The following is a 19,642-nucleotide window of genomic DNA, read 5'->3' on the forward strand; positions in this document are numbered from 1 at the left end:
TAACTGAACACAAAGTTCCTTTTCAGAATTTACAGAAAGGGCTTTTAAATAGGTCTGGATTTAAGAAAAAGATACAATCTAGTGTCCTAATTTAATTTGGTACATCAAAATTCAATGGTAGTATGTAATTGAAATCTCTTTTTAATAATTTCAGATGAATTAGCAATTAGGGCTTGATCCGATTTCCATGAAATTTATTAAAATTGAGGGCTGAAGCCCTTGAAAATTTTTATTCTTTTCACTCCATTAGCACAATACATCTAGTCTAAGTGACTCTGTCAGTTGGTACTGCGCATTCCTTGTTTATTTATGAGAATTTGTTTCATGGAAGTTCAAAAGAGGTAACCTTATGCATATTCATAGTAGATGGCTCATAATACATGAATCAAGAAAACTCTCAGAGCCTGAGTTGGTTCTTACTTCCTTGGCAAGTTTACTAACTGCTTTTACCTTCACAGCTTCTTACAATCACATTATAGCTGTATGTGCACTGCCCATAGCAGCGACCTTTTAGAGGCTGGTGGCAACTTGCCAGGCCTCTCTTTGAATATGACACAGGAAAGGATCAAACACCGTGCTGGCCTCTAAAAATATATATATATATAAAACCTGAACTTCTGAAGACCGCTATGAAACAGGAGCCCCAGAGAATGGGACAATGAATCAGAAAATCAGTACCAATCGTACTACCACAATACCCTAAAAATAGTGTTTCTCTGTGACAGCTATAAATTACACACAGAGAGATTGAAAGGTTACAAGAAATATGTCATGCAGAGTTTTTTTGGAGAGGTTGGCTTACTTTTTCCATAGAACCTTTATGAAAAGCAATTATGCTTAACAGGAAAAGGCTGGAGCGCAATGGCCTCACTCCATGACAGACATGTATTTCAATTCTAAGTGTGCAGCATTGCCTGGCTGTTTGTCTGTGTTGCATGCACTTTATTAAAGATGCCATTCTGGGAAAGGCTGGCCCTTACTGTGTCATTATGAGAAAGGTAAACAATATTTCTTGTGAAAGAAGGGCTGCATGTAGCTACATGAAGGAAATATTTATTACAATTCATGAAACATAAAAATGAAGGTGTTGCTAGTTTGCTGCTATGAAAAGTGCTTAATTATTAAAATAATGAGACTCCATAAGGAAAAAACTGCAAGGAGAAAGTAGAACATTTCTTTGTGCTTTATTTTGACAGAGAGAAGCATGATCTACTTTACCTCTACAGACAGTAGGACTTAGTAGGACTTCTAATGAGAGGTAAGCCCACTTAGTGACTTCAGACTTTGTATTTATTATTCTTAGGAAACATTTATTGATTGCTCAATATAAAGTAGTGGCATCAAAAACCCAAAAAAAGAGATCTGGATTTCGTATGTCTATAGACACATATGTTTCCGACATAAAAGTGTTGGATTACGAATCAGTGTCAGTGATCCAACAGATTTTTGCAATTTTCTTTCAGAACTGATGCACATAGAAGTTATTTCTACACGATTTCAAGAATTTCTGGCATTCTTTGACTTTCTAAGATTTTATGTAGAAACTAATAAAGACCCTCCTTTTTGTGATGCACTCACTACTTCATTTAGCAGAAACATTTCTGATCTACTTTGGTTTAATATCTCTTTTCCAAAGATGAGGAAATAACCTTACCTTTGTCCACAGCAGGTAATGGTAGAAAAGAGGGAAATGTGTCACCTGTCAACCAGCTTAGGAAGTAAGGTGGTATTGCTGTGGTTTATGTCACTAACTTCCAGTATTAAGATTGATCTTTATGTGGGCAATATTTCACCCTAAAAAACTTGAACAAACACCCAAGTATTGCATCCAACTATTTCCCCTTGGCAAAATTCCTAATAAACCAAGTTGGTGAGCCTTATAATACGAGCTGAAGGTAAGCAACTTTGAGGTGGTGAGATCTGCAGGGAAGTGAGCTAAGGGTCCAATAAACAATCCTTGAGACTACATTGCTTCCCGTTCCCATGTCTTGAAACTAGGAGCTGTTAACAGAAGGTGCTCCAGCAGAACCAGTAACTACTACTCATCCCATAACAGTTCTCTGGTGTCCTGTCAAATGTGCAAACATGCTTGGCTGTGCCGCAGCTGTGGGGAAGGCACACAAACCGCTCAGTTGTGTCCTGATCACTCTGCAAGGCAGAAGTGTGCGCAGCACCAGCCCAAGCGTTTTGGTGTCATGTTTTAGCTGAAGGGCACTGGGGGCTCCACAAGACTTCCTTTCTCTGCTGTGTCACTTCAGACTTCAGGATCTGAAGATATGCAAATAATTTGGACAAGCAAACATGGTGCCAAAGCTGTATTCATAGCAAATCATGATACAGAACATGAGTTACTGTTGCATCGTGACAGATTTTCTAAGATAAGGATAAGCAGACTAAAATACACAAAGCCAGCCTCTCCAAATATTTCACACTTAGTTTGCCAGTTGTTAATAGAAAGAAGCCTCAGAGGCAAAACTACTCCAGTCTAGAAATCCGTGTCTGAGTGAGCAGGGCACTGTGTGCAGGGTAACATGCCCTGCTGGGGGCTGATCAGGGCCACCCCCATATGCTGGGAGACAGGGCTTGTTATGTCAAATGCAGTGCAGGGCAAAGCCACATGGCTGCCAGCCTGGAGATGGCTTCCATTCAGTTTGGAGCGCAAGAGAAGTTTTGGTTTGTGTGCATCCATCTGTACAGATATCTCCCTAAATCATCATTTACTAGTCAAGTCAGGAGTGAGACTCTTCCTGGGTTTTGAAATTCTACTCTTTTTTCCAAATGGCCTCAAATATCTGAAAATACTGTCATTGGTCAGCTGTGACTGAGATAAAACACATTTTCCCTTCCTTTCTGCTGACATTTTGTGTTTTAATCAGGCAGGAATTGTAATGCTAAAAATGGATAAATGGTAGTTTTGTTGGGGAACTCCAATAACAATGAAGTCTCTTAAGGAAAAAGAAAGTATCAAATGGAACATGATAAAATTACTGAGTTTCTCTGATTAAAAAACAAGTCCATAACTAATACTGTTAAGAAAGAAAACATACAAAGTATTAATATAAAAATGTAAACTGGAACCTGCACACTACTTCAAACATTCAATTAAAAAAATGACAGCTTTTCCTCCAAAATCTTCCATGGAAATAGCTAATTTCCTCCTCCAGGCTACATTTGTATACTTTCATCCATTATGACGCTTACAATGGGTCTTTCTAACCCATCCACAACCAAAACAAGTCTTTGCAGGCTCTGCCATAGCAGAGTCTTCTCAGAGGGGCATCTTCACAACAAGACTTTTCTTCTGATTAACAGAATAGGCCTCTGTCTGGAGGACATTCCCCAGGATCCCAAAATGCCTCTGTTACATTGGTGAGCTCAGTTCTTTCTGTTAGCTGACCACACAGCATTTTCTTTCTATCAAAACATGAGATTTTTTAAATTGTTGTCTTTGTATTTTTCACTAACATGCTTGGAAGAGAATTATATTTTATTTTACTTCTGTTCTTTTGAAACTTCAAAGTGTGACCAGCATTCTGTTTATCTGTTTTCAATTTTAATATTCAGCTATAGTACTTTAATTAGGAAAGCACTGAGTATTATTTTTAAGTTTTTGTTTGTAATTAAAAATATTTAAAATAGCACAAATTTATTAGTTTCCAGAAGTTCTATCAGTGTGATTACTTTAAAGTTACATTTAAAAAAGGAAAAAAATTTGAACATGGTGGATTAACTTCTGGTATTCACTAGATGCAGTAAGATCAGATGCTTTCAAGACCTATGATACTACTTTGGGAGCCACACTGCTCTACAGCCATTGCTTAGACCAGTACAAATGTTGGTGTGGCAGAGGGAGGAGCTCTGAAATGGGATTTTCCTTTCCTGGGGCAAACTTGGTGTATCACTACCCAAGAAAGTGGCAATTGTCAGGAGGGCTGCAAATCAACTAGATAGGCAGGAAGTGGGAGGGCTGTGACATGTGCCGCTCATGTCTTTCAGCTCCAGCAGGAGTTCATCATGAGAGCATCGTCTCTAATTCAAAAATCATGTTCAAACCTCTATGCAGTATGTGCAGGTGGTCCTTCATTTCTCAGACATTCCCTCCTCAACACATTTCCTTATAACTGAAAGCTGCCAATTTACTTCTTGTTTGATAAAATCTGTTGGAACAACAGGATTCTTCAGTGTCCCAGTGAATCCAGTGTGACTGCAGCAGAGGAGCTGTTCAGGTAGACTTTTGCAGAATGGAGAACAAAAGATCAAGCAGAATTCTTGCTTCTTTCAGCTTCAAATCAGCCATTAATTTGCATGAGCTCTGAATTTCACCCCTCAGACCTTTAAATACTTGTTGGTGAGAGTACAAGCCTTAGTGAAACCTGTTAGCTGTTCAGCAGGTTCAAGGCTGCATCTCTAAAAAGCAGTTATGGTTGAAACCAGCATTCCCCTTCCTCCAACACATTGCTTCTTGATGACATTGATGTGTAGTGTGGCAGCTTGACAGCTTGAATCCTCCATAGTGTAGTTTTTTTAGCTAAAAGAAGATGTTGACTATATCTATCCACCTGCATGCTAATAGAGTATGCCTAAAATGAGTGTTGTGAACACAGGGAATTTTTATCTGTCAATATCTGGCCTAGGATTGCTTCATGGATTTTACACAGGTTGATAAATATGAACAGCTTATGGATACATAATATTCTTATTTGTGAATCTATAATGTATTCATAAACAATGTTCCATACTTAAACAACAATCTTAATAAATAGCATTTCTTTTCAGGGAAGTATATGTTGAGAAAAGAGTTTTGCAGGGCTGTCTTTAAAGAATACACTTATTGTTTCTACTTCCTCCTCTTTTCAAAAGGAGTTTTAGACATCCAGCAGTGTTTTGGACTCCACTGCGGAGTTTTCAAGGAGAAAATATTTTTGCTTGTTATTAAAAGATTTTATAAAAGTAACATAACATTTTCAAGATGTGCAACTCTCTTATTCACAGAGAAATGCCACTTCATGCAAGTGTGAAATAAAAAAAAAAAATTGCAGTTGCTGCAATAATCATTGTGTCAGTAAGTAGTTAATATTTTACACTGAACCAATAGCATTGATTAAAATTTTGCTTTACAATCCTCTTACATTTAATGTAAAATCTTCCAAAAGAAATAGGTGAGAGGAATTAGCTATTTTTTCCTGTGTTACAGAAATATCTGTATTTCTTTGCCACAAATAGTCATATTTTTGGATCAATGTTTTGTTTCTTTTGAAAGTTGTGGTTTATGTTGTTTGTTGTACAGTACAGCTTAGAAGACCCAAGTCAAGAGTAACCTCTTTTTGCACTAGGAATATTTAAGATACATACTGGAAAATAGATTCTACCAGTGGTGTTTTGAACTGGTGTCAGACTAGTACTCAAACTGGGGCCAAGAAGTATGTTAGGCTTGAGAAGGGGGGGTAAAAGGAGATTATTCTTATCAAAGTTCTTACAAAGAGACATGCAAAACCACCCTTGAAGTGGCTCAGATACACACATCCACAAAAAGCCCTGAGCAAAGTTAACAAGACTGACTGAGAGCAGTGAGAGTAAGCAGAGACTGGGATGGGATTTGTAAGGGAACAACAAATGTTCATTGTCTGTTATGTACTGTACAGAAATCCCTCTGAGGCATTGGCCTCCTTTCATCATGGCCACGGCTCCTCTAATGAGTTCAGTGAAGAGTTTATGCACCTCAAATGCCTATAGTTTTCTGGCCAGTCCATTCACTTATTAAAAATGAAACTTATTGGACGTTTCTCGGACCACATCCATACCCTGTGTACCTTTTAGCACACAGACAGCTGACTAAGTAAACCCAGATTACTTTATCTGTGTAGAGTATGTTGATATATCTGCTTCCAGATAATGTAGGTTATCCATGGGATGTCTGTCCTCAAGAGATACTTTGTAGTCTCTTCCCCACCATTACTATGAATAAATCAATCTGTAGTTTCTGTTGGTCCTAGACTGTAATTTGTTGTCTGCATATTACACATCTGATTCCCACACTCAGCTTCTACATGCACTTCTAATGGTGCCTTGGTCTCATGCAGGTGTTTCTTCCTGGGCTCATGTTGTGTCACAGTCTTCCTCTTAGCCTTGAGGCCAACCAGGACAGTCAGAAGAGATGAGGAAAGGCACTTTTCACTTGGCTGATTCATTGCACATCATTATCACATAAGAAAGTCCAACTCAATCTGATATTTTTCCAGAAGGAAAAAAAAGATAAAATCTTAGATGAGAATTGTCAAATTCACTCTGTATGGATGGATGTCTGAGTTATATTAAGAACTGGAAAATGTGTAGTCAGAACAATGAAGAAAACTACATTAGGCAAAAATGAATAAGGTGCCAAGGATCTTACATGAGGACAAATCATAACCAGTGCTCCAAGTGCAATGGATCGAGGATATTGAGTAATAAGAAGATAAGGATCTAAATACAGATATTTAACCTCTGAAGGCCTTCAAGGGGCTGGTTCTGTAAAAGCTAGACTGTAGCTATAAAAGACTTAGACATAAATGAACTCTGGCACTGTCAAAGAGTTTTTCTTTTCTTTTCTGTTTTTTAAGGTTAAGTAATTTTTATGAATAGTGGTGAGAAATGAAGCCAGTTCAGCAATAAGATGAAGTGAATAGAATGATGGGGTGGTCATCTTTCCAAGAAGACCATTAGGAAAAAAAGCTGTATTGAGGTTAATTTCTTAAAAATGGAGGTTATAGTTATTCAGGAGCAAGTCCAAGGACTCTTAAAAATAAGCATTTTTTGCTCTCCCAGAACAGTGAGATGCAGCAAACATCCCAGGTATTAAGCTAGTGACTTTGTACAGCATTTTTTCTCTGCATACATTTAATTAGCCTTTATTATCACAAAACTTCTTAGTGGCTCATTGACCATCACACAGCAGAAATAGCAGACCTGTCAACAGTTTTGTGTACAGCTCTGCATCCAGATCACCCTCCATCTGGGTGTGACACAAACTGAATGAGTGAATGTACATGGATTTACTGGAGGCCTCCTGCAGAGCAGATTTGGACAAATTCAGACGGGATGCATCTCTGAAGACATGACCAAGCTGTACAAGGGCTAAAAATGCTCCAGTATTTCCATGCAGAAAACAAGAAGGCATTGGGAAAAAGCAGTAAAAATAAGAAGAATATGAGAACCTCAAGAAGAACCATTAGTCCAGAAATTTGTTGGGATGCTAACAGCTCCAATTTTGCAAGTACAAAAAACAGAGGATGTACATCTTACAAGCCTCTTACCTTGCTCTATCCTTGTTTCTTGATATTTCCCTGCTATAAAGCCTTAATCTATATTAGGTGTAATTTTTTTTACACAATAAAATTACTTTAACATAGAAGTGCATCTAATTTTTTATTAAAAATTCCCATTTGTTCAACGATAAACCTGAGTCTAAACATGAAAAATATTTAAAAAATGTCAAACACAAGCATTTTGAAAATAAAAATTCCAACACCTACTGTTATTGATATATAGGAATATAATTTTGAGGTTTTAATTCACAAGTTCACTTGCTTGAACACATATACTGCAACTTTTTTGTGACAGTATTCCTATGTCGGTCAGAAATAAAAAGAATGGACATAATTTTCTTTATGGATTTATCATTCTGGGGCTGGAAATTAAGGGAATCCCTATCATTCTGCCCTTGTGAATTCCCTTGTGAGTGTAGAGATTCTCCTGCTTTCCCTAATTTATGCAAAGTGCTGTTAAACAAATTACTACATATGAAGATAAGATAGCATAATACACTAATATATTTTTGTTGTGACTCTGAACATTACAGAAAGTAATGGTATAGCTAATATGTTATAATTTTTTAAATTAAATATAATTTGTAACTACAAACTGATATTCCCAATCCAATCTTTCTCATGATGATATTCCCTTGTGTTTGTTACCAAAATTCTATAAAGAATAATTAAAGAATAATCTTCTTGGCACTACCAATATTCTTATCTGCCATGTGTTACATGAGAATGTTTTGATGCTGAGTAATATGTTTGATGCTTGAGGAACATGTAAGAAAATGTACATTTAAAGCATGAAAAATTAGCAGCTGTAAACAGCAAATCAAAAATATGTAACATATCTAAAAGATCAACCTTTAAAAATGTTGCAGGTTTTTTTTCCTTTAAAAACTAGAATTCATAATGTCTAAGCAGGGAGTCAAATCTAACTACAAATGTCCCTGTACAAATTTGCATAACAGAGTTTCTGAAACAGAAATATAGTCAAGCTCTCAGGCCTACTGAAGATTTAAAGTCTGTGGCACTTGTTGTGTCCAGCCTCTCTGCTTTCCCAGACTGGAATGGCTGAAGCAGAACTTTACTGTTAGCAGGTACGGAAATACAAAGAGTGTGAGTTTTCTTAGGCATCCAACATTAACACCCAGGGCTTTGGTGCAGCAGGTCTGTATTGCCTTCCCTCTTCCTGTAGACATGGGGAAAAGCCTGCTTTTTCGCACTTCACCCTGAAAGATGGTACTGTGGGCAAGAAGTAAAAATTATTTCAAATTATTTATTTTCCCCCTCTTCATGTTGTAGACCAGAGGCTTTTTAAGTTTCCTTGTTCTAAGTTTGTTACATTAAAAGACTGTGTGAAATTAAAATCTCTGTAGCATTTTTTGGCTTTTCCTAGAGAAAACCTAACCAATTTCTATCTTAGAAATTTGGAATCCTCTCACAAAAGAGGGGAAAAGGGTAAAAATGGTCCTTGCAGTAGAAGTAGTGCTTACTTTTAGGACTGTGGAAGTATAATGGATGGATCCATTTTTTTCATATCAGTTTGAATTCTTAAATATGAGACTTACAAAAATACATGAAGAATTTCTGATATCAAAAGGTACTGCTTTTTTATCAGACATTTTATTCATGTTCATATGGGTGCTCAGATCTCATTTCTGGAGCTTGTATATCAAACTTTCTTGCAACTAGCAGTTTACCAGGCTTGTTTTGACCTTAGTGTCATGATTACCTGTGGAGAACCTGATCTGGTAAAACAGATGGTGATATACTTAGAATGTGCCACCTTGTAGGACTCAATTACAATTAAAAAATAATGTCACGTGGAAAGAGACTGGGTTTTTTCCTCCCTTTTAGCTCATTTCAAGAAGTCATATGTCTAAGCATGGTTTGAATAATGGTTTGGTGACTCAGTAACTCTCTGAATAAGCAGGTGTACAGCTCGAAATGCAGGCACTGTGAAGATGAGCATGTATTTTGTTGGTCACACCCAAAGGAAACTGGTTTAGATTTGTGAGGCTTTTTTTGCCCAGCTGTCTGTAAGCACTGACAAAGTGACCTCATTTTCCTTTCTCTTCTGTCCTTGTCTGCTATGATATCTTTTTTAGGGAGAATTTAAATGCTGTAAAAGCCATCCCCAAACATTTTTTCTCTCCCAGTATCGTCATCTTTACCAGCTGCCTCTCTGCTTCCTTATGAAGAGTTCCTCTCCTCCCACCATGGACCTCACGCCCTTCTGCACCTTTTGTACTGATCGCTGAGCTCGTATTCATGTACCTTCCAAGTAGGGAAATCCTTGGCTTTCAATACTCACTGTGCAGTCCTTAGTTGCAGGATAAGAGGAACTTCCAGGGAGTGGGGAGAAAGCATGAATGAAGAGGCAGTTTGGGAAAAGACAGGAGAAGAGGGAGGGATGCTTGGCTTTTAGTGGGAGAAAGAAAGAGACCACTGACATCAGTCTGAAGGCCTTCACTGCTGCTGACTTAAACCAAAATACTAGAGAAAAGAAAGGTTTTCGCAATGCTGGGAAAAACTGTGAATTAATTTGAGTAATGTTTATTAGTCAAAAAAAGAGGTAAAAGCCAACAATATGCTGGAAAAGTATAGATACGATTATTCAATAGAAATTTGAGGAAATTATCCTAGCACAGTCCAAGAGACTAATGAGTCCATATTAAGAAAATGGCACAGTGCAGGTCACCCTATTATAAAACAGGATATTACAGAAATGGAGAAGGTGCGGCTAAGGGCAAGCAGAGTGCCACAGCAACACAATGATCTTAGTTATTCAGAAAGGTTAGAGAAACAAGATCCATAAGCTAGGGAAAAGAATTAAAATTAAGATAGACCCTCAGCAAAGTCAGCCAGAGTATTTTATGCAATAGGTATAACATCTTTGAAGACAATACCTACAAGAGGATATTTGAACTCCTATCGCTACAAAGTAAGGCCATTGTAATTTACACTTGTTGTTTTGGTTAACGTATAGTAAGTACTACATAGAGTAAGAGTAATGATAAAACAGATTTAAGTGACATAAAATATAGACTAAATTATATGGATACTTCTTGAGGAATACCTGAATATTTTTATAACACCCCTGAAAGTCTTTTAAAAACATGTGACCTGATATATCTAGCTAAACTCACAGTCAAATTTGGGTTTGGGATAGGCCAAACAGTAAGACAGAAAATGTTGCATAAACACAGAGAGGAGTTAAGCAGACAGGCTTTATGATTTTATTAGTGTAATTCAGCCTTCTATAAAATAATAAGCTCGTGATTTTTTTTAAAATAATGAGCAGACAATGGATTACTGCAAAAACATTATCTACGACTATAGATTTAGTTGAAAATATCCTGTTTTTAGCATTGAGTCAACAGTAAAAAAAACATCCTACCACATTGCTCCTTCACAAGGCATGAAAGGGAATTCTATTCACTAAAGGTACTCCTGGTTTCATGAATGAAAACAATTGAGACTTTTATGAATATAAAAACTTTCATATTGATTAGTCCAGATTATTGTCTATACCATTTAGAATAGCATTTTTTACACGTAGCAGGTTTTTAATCCATAATTTTTGAACAGGTCTATAATTTGGAGCAATGGTAGTCTTCACGCTGGAGAATATGCATGAAGGACACAGGTATGTAATCCTAGAAATACAGTGTCAGTCCAAAGGATAAGGAGCATTCAATAAGTAGTTTCAACATTGCCTTTTCAGCAAGCAAGGTACATTCTCTGTACATGTTAGATCCCTGATAATTAGTCTCATCTATCTGTAATATGATCAAGATACAGGGACTGCATATGACCTCTGGTGTGGAGAGAATATATTTAATTTGGTATTAAATTTGTAAAATTTTACTAATATCATTACTTAGAAAATGTTTATCTTAAAAAAAAAGTTTTTAAAGAGTCAATGAGATAGCATTGTATTTAGAGAAAAAAGATTAACTTATCTATTTAGATGTTTCTGCAATTAATGTCATTGAAAAAAAAGCATATTAAGAAGAATTAGAATTTCATTGTGTGCTTGGGAATTAGATATCAGAAGGGTATAAATAGGTTTGAAAAAGAGCAAACCCATGTATTTGGGGAGAAAAAAAGTGATCACTTAAGAATCCATGGTGTGCATCTGAAAATCCCATTAGAGACTGTCAAGCTGCATTGGTCAGACAAAAAGAATATGAAATGGGGCCAATTAATACGATGCTGTTGAGTGCATGGCAATAGCTCCTAGTTCCTGATTTACAGAGGAGAATACAGCTGAGTGGAAATGATTTTGATACATTTGCATTTGTGGCTGTAAGTCAAATTCTACATAAAGAGATCTAGCAACCACTGAGAGGTGACTATAGCCCAGGACTCCCAGTCCAGAGCCTGGGATGATATTGCTGGTTCTGCAACTGATCTTTGTGATGACCTTGACCAGATCACTTCTCTCTGTAAATGTTTCATGCACTGAGTATTGTTATACCTTGTTCTATTAACATGCCTATATATGTTGATTGTAAGCCTTTAGAGTCTTCTGAAGAATGGTTTACTTACTGAGTTTGTACAGTCTGCAGCAGAATGAGCCTGTGATCTCCTCTGGGGAGAATTTAAACACCACAAAGTCATGCAAGCAGTAGAAGGACCATGACGCAGAAATGGAGAAAATCAATGGGATTTGGGGATCAGGGAATTTTAAACTAAAGGACTTCCAGATATATAGTTTCCTCACACTGAAATAGCTCCTAATCTGATTCAAAATTTGATTTATTTGCTCAGTATGTTTCCATGTCCTTGAAACAATTAATTTGTGACAGTTACACATTTTCACTGAATTTTCTCAAACACTGAATGGTAGGTCTCTAGTGCTACTAAAAACCCAGATATTTTTGTTTCTTAATTGAGGAATAATTAGTGTTCTACCTAAACAGAAGCAGTATCATCTTCAGAGCTGTGGACTCTTCTGCCAAAAACATGGTTCAGAGGAATCTATCCTCAAGCATCAGCAAAATGAAGTTATCTGTTCATCCTCCTCCAGGCTGTCTGGACTCTTCTTCACATCCTTTGTTCTTTTCATCATTTTTTATTATCCAGTGTGGTCAAAAATTTGATCACTGTTGAAATTAGAATCTGGTTAGACTCTGCAAGTCTTAAGGGGCTACTCAGCCAAAGATTATGGAGGCACTGTTTCCACAAGTACAGTCAGTCCATTGTATAGTCCCTTCTGTTATTGTACCATGGAGGATGGAAGCCTCAACTAGATATCTTGTTTTCACAGTAAGGTGCCCAGGCCAGACCAGTGGCTGGTTTATTTAAAGATGTTCTTCAGCTGATTTCCAGTGAACAAGTTCTCCCAGGCACCCGTCCCACTGAGACGTGTGCCATTCTAGCTACAGGGCTATTCCTCTTGGGCAGGCCTCCTGATTTCCAGTACATGACTCTCAATCCTGCATGGGCACTGCCATGCAAAATTCCCATGGGATGGCACCTCAGCCTGGCAGAGCCAGACTGAGATTAAACCGCATCACTTTCAAAGGGTTTAATTTTAGTAACAGATAAGGAGCCTTTTGCTTGGGCAACACACCCCATTTCTTTCTTTTATCTTCTCTTTTAGGGGGTTAGAAGATGAGGAGGAGAATTGCATCCAGACTTTCATTTATCAGTGTTTTCCTATGCACTATTGTAAGTGTTCAGGGAGAGCAAGCCAAAGGAATGAAAACCAGACTGCAAGCACTGCCTTCCCAAAAGGCTTTCCCCCATATTTATAGCTTCTTCTGTTGACTCGTCACTACAATACGACAAAAGACCATTTTGATCCTGACTTATTAATAGAGAAGAAAAAGGGATTTATATGCTATCTGGTTAAAAGATGTTCTAGTATTTATCAGCCAGTAGCAACTTTTAAATCCTCTGCTGAGAAACAGTTTAGTAGGCTGAATTTATCTCTGTTATTCAACACTAGAAGTAGCCTAGGAGAGCCTAGAATCAGTTAGGATATGTGAAAGAATAATTTTTGCTTTAGGAGGTCTCAGGTGGTGATCAGACAGATAGTCTATAAGCACTTTGTAAAGAAAAATGAAACTGATGACTATATGTTCAGACATCATCATGCTCTTTCTGCTGGGCTACTTAGCAACCTATTTTCAGTGCATAAATTCTACATGGTACCCTTCAAAATGCACTCAAAAGCATTTAACATTAATTTTCCCATCTTCTTCCCGTGTTTATAGACTAGTTTGTAGATTCTAACCAGTTTCTTCAGCCGAAGTGAAAAAAGATTAGTTTGGAAGAATGAAAAACACAATGTGGTTCACCATTTTATATGTCTCTAATGAGCAGGTGTATGTTCTGGTTTCTGCCATCAGCATGAAACTTCATGTTTTTCACACTCATTTCATAGCTACATGTTTTGATGCTCAGACTTTAGGGTTTTGCTGTCTCATGAAGTTTCTTGTATACATGTGAGAGCCCATTTACGCTTCCAATAGGCGACTCTTGTTTCTCAGGTAAGTCAGCTGAGCAATAAAAAACCAAAACACATAATCCTATAGTCCTAAACCCCAAAGAGATGCACCACAGTGTTTTCAGATCTACTGCTCTAATCTCATAAACAAGGCTCTGTCTTGCACTTCTAAAGCAAAACAACAGCATGACTGTGAGAACAGGAGTCCAGACTCGGACTGAGAACACCTAAGTTGGCACAATGTGTTTTAAGCCTCATTGTACAGCAGGTTGGGTCCCTCCAACATATCTATCTGTAGGGTGCCATTCTCCACTTCCTACACATTCAATGAAGAAACACAGCTTACTTTGCAAACAGTGTTCCTTTTGACTTTTAACTAAGCAAAGATAATGGAAGTTATTAATGTTAAGTCACTGACAAGTTAAAAATGTGACCATCATACCATAGTTATTGAAAATGCATTGAAAAAGTAAAATCCTAAGAAAAGAATAATACAATAAATAAAAGAAAAAGCTGTATAACCCTAAGAAAATAAACAAAAACTAAAAAAAAAACAAACAAACTGCTACCTTATCACAACTTCATAATTTTATCTTCTGGTATAGACTTCTCCCACATATGTGGATTTGTTTTAAGCATCTGCAATTGCATGACTGATTTATTCCAACTGGTGGATTTAGACTAATTCTCTAATCATTAGGTATTTCCTGTGTGGAGAAATGCTGTCCCAATTACACTGGATGCAAGGCCTGTAGAAAATAGCGCGTGGAGATGAAAAATGGCAGCCCTTGCCCACTCACTCCATTGGGCTTAATTTTGCTTTCCCTGCTATTTTCTACCACAAATCAGTGGATTAAAACAAACAAACAAAAAAAAAAAAGAAATATTTTTAATTGCACTTTTAAAGCAGTAAATATTTTAGTGATAGAATTTCAGTTTGAATGAAATGGAAGAGATGTTACAATCTTACTGCACAAAGGAAAAGAAGTTATATATAGAATGTGCATCTTAATGACTAGAAGGTGTTGATTAGCATCATATTTTTATTTCACACAATGATGTGTGAACATTTCATAACAAAACTTGTAAGAAAGCAGAAGTTGCCTCATTTATGCAATTTTTATAAAAGTGAAACAGTCAGTGATTTGCTTAAGACTAACAGAACATCTCATAGCTGTGCTGGACAGGGCAGATGAGTTTGGGATCACAGCCTTCTCCTCCTCTCCTCACCCCAGCCCTGCCACCAGCCTGCCTGCTGATCATTACAGTACATATTTTGCTACCTATTAAAATAAGCACCTTTGGAATAAGCAGATTGCTCATGTCTCCCTCAGCCCACTGGGGTACAGCTTGGCAAATGGTGCTGTTCCTCAGCAGCCAGGAAAAGCCAGAGCCCATGAATTTCTCTGGAACAGCCAGGGAGGAGATGAATCAAAATAATTCAAGGAAATAAATAATTGGGTGGCTGAGGAAAAAGGAACGCCACTCACATTCAGAAAGTATTTGATAAAGGTGGACTTTTGAAACAGCTCTTTTTGTTTTGCATAAAATTGCCATCTCAGCTTTACTTCATCCTCACTTTGTGCCTGCCCAAGCTGAGTTTGTTTTTGTAATTGCAGGGAAAGGCTTTTCAGAGGCAAATCTGAGAGTCAGATGGAGAAGCTGAGGAAAGGAATTCCTCTCCTTATGCTTAAGTGGGCAACTGTGCTGGTAATGGGTATTTCAGATGAAATGTGTGGTTCTGCATGCTTGTTTATGCTGTGTTGAAGATCCTGTTATTGCTGTTGTTGGTGGATAATTTCATTTGACAATGTGCTGCAGATTCATCTTTATGTATGAATTTACAAGTATAGAGTGAAAAGCATAAAAAAATAATACAGAACTGCTCATGCAGAGTCACAGCACACAAATTAGAACATTCAGTAGTTCAAAAATGCCAGGATAGACAACTTTAATCTTTCATAGCACCTCTGTGTTTGTAAAGCTTCAGCTTTTTTAATGATGATGAACATGAGGAAATCAAACTTGCCAAATAAATGTAGTTTCAAAAACTTGGTTGCATGAGAAAGCAGAATATATTGCCCACATTTAACCAGTATTCCTGTAAATGTGTAATATATTATCAACATCTGCATTTTCTGTTCTAAATTCTACTGTAAGATCGGGGAGTAAATGAAAGTCTGGCTGTAGTACCCACCTATGTCTGGGCTAAGTTAGTGTTTGTACGACAGGTGATGGGCCAGGGTGAAATGCTGCCATCTCCCAAACCCTTGACAGTACCCAACAAATTTTAAGAGATATTGGTTAGTTTGGTTTAATAAGTTGCTTTATGCTCTGTCTAGTTTTTGGAATGCAACTTACACTGACCAGACACCTGAAGAAAAAAGGCATAATGAAAACATTAAAAGTTTATTTTTATTTAGAGATTCCAGTATTTCTTTCCTGAAACATTTTCATTAATATGATAATATCATCTGAAGAAGGAGCAGAGCAAAATCCCACAATGTGATTAGAATTTTTTTTCTCTTTTCAGATTCTCAGGTAAATGAAATTTCTTCTGGTTCATTGTCTTAATTAATTGGTCCTACTGACTTTACTAATCTTCAAATGTCACTTCTGATTTTTCCATCCCATGGTCCCTGCTTGCTCTCAGCAATGTGAGAAACTGGACTTTATGGCTTTATTCTACTATTTGAAATTATTCAATCTGCTGTCTCTTCCCATCTGAATAATTTAACAAGTATCCCACCTCCTGAATGGGGGAGGAAGGAGATGCTGGTTCACATCCATTTGGAATCAATGCTGCAAGTCGGCATGCAGTTTTACAGTAATTACAAGAAATCAACACATGTTGGGATGTGTTTGTTACACATTCCAGTAATCAAGTAATTCCAGTAATAAGATGTTATTAAAGTATTTATTTCCTTATAAAACATGAAAGTTGAAGTAAATTCTGAAAGGATTGCTACACATTTTAACTAAGAGGTATCCACTTATCAACAAATAAAATTCCATTAACTGGCTGTCAAACATAAGAATTATCTAACAGTGGAATTTGGAGTAGCTTCTTAAGCTACATAAAGATGGAAAACCAGAAAAAGTTGCCAGAATAAGTCTTCAGGTGAGACTCTTAAAAAAATTCAGGAGTTGCTTTTTACTTCATATATAAAATATACTGGCCTTTTTCCCCTCTAAGAAACTGTTTAAATAAACAATATGGCAGAAATTAAATGAAAGGAGTTTTCCACAAGAAGCAAACCTGTAGAGGAAGCTGAAGCTAAATGGAAAGTGTAACAGGTAGCTGGAGAACCTCTGCCATGGCTCCAGTACTCCAGCTTGCCCAAAGGGAAATCCTGCAATTAGAGGTCATAAATAAATATCCATAGATGCATTTCAGCATCGACTGAATTTTATTAATTATCACATGGTTCTGCTGGATATGAAGTTTACCCAGAGGTTATGAGCTGTGTACTCAGGTATAATGGTGATATGGCAATAAAATACTTGAGTTATTCCTGACACCAGAAAATAAAAGTGGGACAAAAGGTATTTATGACACAAATATTTAATTTCAGTGCCTGGCCTATAACTTTGTATAATAAAAAAATAACAATCCTGAAATAAAGCCCATAGATCTGGCTGTTTCATGAAGTACAGGTTGTCCCACTACACTGTACTGCATCTAACTGTTCATTGAAGAAATATGACAAAGGAAGCAACAGAAAGACCTTGAAAATCTTAATCTGTTTTTCCTTTCAGAGGAAGAGATTTCTTTAAAGACAGGAAAGATGCTACTGAAATACAAAATGAACCGTAAAGCTAGGCAGTGCTGCTTGATCTTGTTTTGACTCAGACAAAATAAGTTATTGTGAAGCTACTTATAAATTTATATTAGTATACTTATATATTTATATAAGTATACTTATATATACTTATATATTTATATATTTATGTGTATATAAATATTATATATTTATATACACACATATATAGATACAGGTATTAATGCTCACTTATTAAGAAAAGATACAATCTCAGTTTGATAGGGACAAGGGAAAAATTAGATAACATGACAATGTTTATGTGGAAAATATGATTTTTGTTAAATATAAAATTTCTGTTAAATATAAAAAAGCATACGAAATATTATAGCACGACTTTATTTTTTTGTCTGACATTTGCTGTAGGAATGTGAAAAATACACTCATGTTGGTATATAGTGCCCATCCTCAGTTGCCTGTAGCAGGTGTACTAGACCTCAGACAGTTTGGAAGCCATAAGAACCTGCTGAAAAACTGGCCATGACACAACTCCCAACACAAAAAATAAAATAAAAACTTACCTTTAGCTTTTATTTGTGCTTAAGCTTTGATATGACACCGGTGGAGAGAATCTAATGAGAATATTAGACTTTGATACAGCAACTTAAAAATGTTCTTAACCTTTAGTAGTATTGTGTCCTTATTTTCTCACAGAAATATTATTACCATTTGATTTCCTCATTCTGATCTAAGGTATTTTCTATCATTTAGCCCCAGACTATGTCTATGCCATGAGAGACAAACTTCCCTTTGATACATAAGTTGACATATTAGTTTATTTGCCTACATACTCAAGGTTTTTTGCCTTCAGGCACCTTCAAAAATTTTACCTAAATGAAGAGTATTCACTGAAATAATTTATAGCCACTGTGTGCTTTTGATCTGTATGAATACTTTTCACAGATTTTACTGATGTTTCAGGCATAGAGCGTTAAATTGGACTGTAACAATAAATGCATCCCCATTCATTACTGCCTGACTACACAATGGACAAAAAAAAATCTTATTATAATTCTTAAAAGTTTAAACATTTTTTTTCAGACTAGCAGCCTTTCCTCTCCCCAACTTTCCTGCTCAATATGAATTTCTTACTCTGATTTTTTACTTCTGATTAATTCAGTCTTCAATAGCTTCAAATAGAAACGGTAAAACTTGCAATATAATATTTTAATTTATATTAGTACTAATAGGAACTATTAGTATTGTCTGGCTTGTTGTTTCCTGGCCCAGTCTTTACTTTGGTTAGAAGAAATACTGGAAAGGTTTTTGGCAGCATCTGACTAACATATACAGCCCATTCTGTTGCAATTTTTGTTTGTTTGTATTCTTCAATTTCAATACATGAGTTTTTGCTTCTCTTGATTCTCAGAGATTTAACATTTACACATTTTATTGAACATCACAATTTTATACTCCATGTCTCAGATATGTAATTAAAGTTAAAATGCATCTTTTAAGAAATACTTGTAAATTAATTTTGAAAGTCTGCTAGGGGACACCTAGATAACATTCTTCATACACATGGTTGTATAGAAGGCAAATTACTGAAACAGCCTGACATTCATCTCAGGTCACCATAGTCTTCTTATTTATGCACACCAATTATAAGTAAAATTAAAGTTTGAAGGAGGGTAGCTGTTGACTTTAGGGTCTTTTTCTTTAACTGTGAAGGGATTTAGGAGCTCAAATAAGTCCCTTGAGTATTATTCATTCTTCTAATGGGATACGTGACCAATTTTCCATTGATTCCCCCTGACTCTTCTGACCCACAAACATTATAAATCTGTAATAAATTTCAAGCCCAGGCTCTTCTGTCCAGTTTGCCACTAGGGCAGGTCCAGAATGCAGTAATATTACCATCTTCCATTATATAAATTTTTAGGACAGTATGAAACAACTGTCAAAGAAAATTTTACTCCCTTCCAGTGAGAGAAAACAGCTTTTTCCTCCAGACTGTATGACAAGGCTGGAGATGCAACTGAAGAGTGGCAAGATCTGAGAAACAGGTCTGTAATGCTCTATCCTCTGACTGCATATTACACAGGGATTCTCACCAGACTGGTCAG

At 36.5% G+C, this 19,642-nt stretch overlaps 1 long non-coding RNA gene across 1 annotated transcript in view; it reads left to right on the forward strand.

Annotated features, from left to right (window-relative positions):
• Positions 1-1,249, forward strand: part of LOC135301430 (uncharacterized) — an 18,996-nt gene extending 17,747 nt beyond the window's left edge. The window contains exon 3 of the long non-coding RNA XR_010363200.1: positions 1,197-1,249. This is a non-coding gene — a long non-coding RNA (uncharacterized LOC135301430). The remainder of the gene's footprint in view (positions 1-1,196) is intronic.
• The last annotated feature ends 18,393 nt before the right edge of the window (positions 1,250-19,642 follow it).

This window comes from Passer domesticus, chromosome 5 (genome assembly GCF_036417665.1).
Source record: "Passer domesticus isolate bPasDom1 chromosome 5, bPasDom1.hap1, whole genome shotgun sequence".
In the NCBI taxonomy this organism is placed as follows: domain Eukaryota; kingdom Metazoa; phylum Chordata; class Aves; order Passeriformes; family Passeridae; genus Passer; species Passer domesticus.